Source organism: Alligator sinensis, unplaced genomic scaffold (genome assembly GCF_000455745.1).
Source record: "Alligator sinensis unplaced genomic scaffold, ASM45574v1 scaffold810_1, whole genome shotgun sequence".
In the NCBI taxonomy this organism is placed as follows: Eukaryota; Metazoa; Chordata; order Crocodylia; family Alligatoridae; genus Alligator; species Alligator sinensis.
Genome location: NW_005842691.1, coordinates 589,865 through 591,855, shown reverse-complemented (window position 1 = coordinate 591,855; position 1,991 = coordinate 589,865). Strand labels below are relative to the sequence as shown.

General features: G+C 50.4%; 1 protein-coding gene across 2 annotated transcripts in view; it reads right to left on the bottom strand.

Moving 5' to 3' along the window:
- The window catches only part of LYPD6 (LY6/PLAUR domain containing 6), a 137,411-nt gene that overhangs the window by 122,736 nt on the left and 12,684 nt on the right, over nt 1-1,991 (bottom strand). The gene's annotated exons all lie outside the window — the stretch shown is intronic.

Genomic DNA, 1,991 nt, shown 5'->3' with positions numbered 1-1,991 from the left:
CCCACCAGCCGCACCGGCTGCAGTCAGGTCTCTCCAGGCTTGGAGTCTCCACACAAGCAGTCCCTGCCTGATCCTGCCGCCCCTGGGTGGGAGAGAAGAACTGGATACTGTATCACACTGGATACTGTGTCACTCCTGTTGCAGCTTCTGCTGCTGCTTCCGCAGGGCTCTCTCAGGGGCTCTCCAAGGGACCACTGTGTTGAGACTCTGAATCCAGTATCCAGCCTGTCCCTCAGCCCCTCTCTCTCTCTCGCTCTCGTTCCCCCCTGTGGGAAAACTGCTGCCCCCTTTTATGCCAGCTTCTCAGCCAATCCCAGCTCAGGGCCCTTCCCGGGCTTTTGCTAACGGCTCTATTTCAAAACTTTGCTGGGGTTACGTCACCCCTCTCACTTCCAACAGGGCTGCTTCCAAAACAGCTTCACTTGCCCTCAGAGCCTACACTGTCCCCTCTGGGACAAACTCTGTCTCTCTGCCAGGCAGCCCCTCCCATTCTGTTCAGGTGGGTCCATTTTTTAAAGGCTGCTACATACTATTCTACTAACATCCTCAGTAACCTGCATTTTAATTGTTCTTCTGCTAACCATGGCTTACTCCTCAGTCATAACTGGACAGTACTGAATACAAGGGCATATGAATGTGCTGAACAGTGAATCTTGCTCCTCTCCTCTAGGTGGCAGAGAATGCCAGAGGTGTTCCTTATCTGCAGAGATGTTTCATTTCTCAGGATACTATGATGTTCACTCATTTGCTAGTTAGTTGTAACTGTGCCCCACACCTAGCTGTCAGTACTGTGATCTTCTGCAAGTAATACCCTTCCTTCAGGATATTCTCTCTTTACAAGCACTCAAGCACCGATACCATGTGGTTTCCCCTATAAGCATTGTAATGTCAAAATACCCACAAAGAGGATGCTGAGGCAAGTACATTGTTACTGCATCCCCAATTCTTCATTCTAGTTGCCAAACACATGGTGGTTGAAAGTTAATAATGGCAGAATACAAACTGTCCTTAAACTATCCTTGATTGATCAATATACTGAAGGCATAACTTGGGCTTTACCACTCTACCTCTCAATATTCATTCTCTTTGGGAGTTCAGATACTCCTGGGGGTTTTTTATTTGGTATACTAGATGATACAGAACAAAGTCCTTCTAAATCAGAGGTGGGCAATTATTTCGGGCAGAGGGCCACTTACCAAGTTTTGGCAAGCTGTCAAGGGCCACATGGGTAGCCCCACCTCTTCACAGGTGCCCCACTCCCTGGTCACCATCTTGCAACTGGAAGTCCTGCCCCCTAAGCCCTGACCTTTGCCACCTGAAGACCCTCCCCTTGCTTCCAGAAGTACTCCTTTCAGCAAGGAGTTTTGCCATTTGGAACCAGGAAAATACCAAATTATATTCTAAAAAGGGAACATCTACACCATTCATTAATTTGATATCTTGAAAAAAGTATTTTGCCCTGGTTTACATGTGTTTGTGTAGTGTACACAGAGTGATTGTATATAACAGCTTAAAATTAAGTCTTACTCTTGTATATTGTGGGGGGGTGGGTATAGGTTTGTGGGGGGCTGTGGGTGTGTTGGTATGTAGGGTGTGGGGGGAGGGTGTAGGTGTGCGTGTCAGGGTTGGATAGGTGTGGGGGATGTGAGGGGTGTGGGTGGGAGGGTGGCTGGGGTGTGACAGGGTATGTGTGTAGATATGATTCCCTACATGTGTATGGCTGTGCAAGGGGGGTGTGGGTGCATGTGTATGGTGGAGGGGGTGTGGAACTCACCCTATGAACACACACGCGCACACACACACACACACACACACACACACAGTCCCTCCCCCCCATACACACACACAACCTCCCCCTGCCTCGGGGTACCAGTGTGGGCCCCATGCTCTCCAGTCCAGCGATGCAGCCAAGAGCCACATGGTGCTGGAGCAGTGTGGGCAGGCAGGCGAGGAAATGGCTGGGGGGCCGGGGGGGGTGGGGGGGCGGGTTT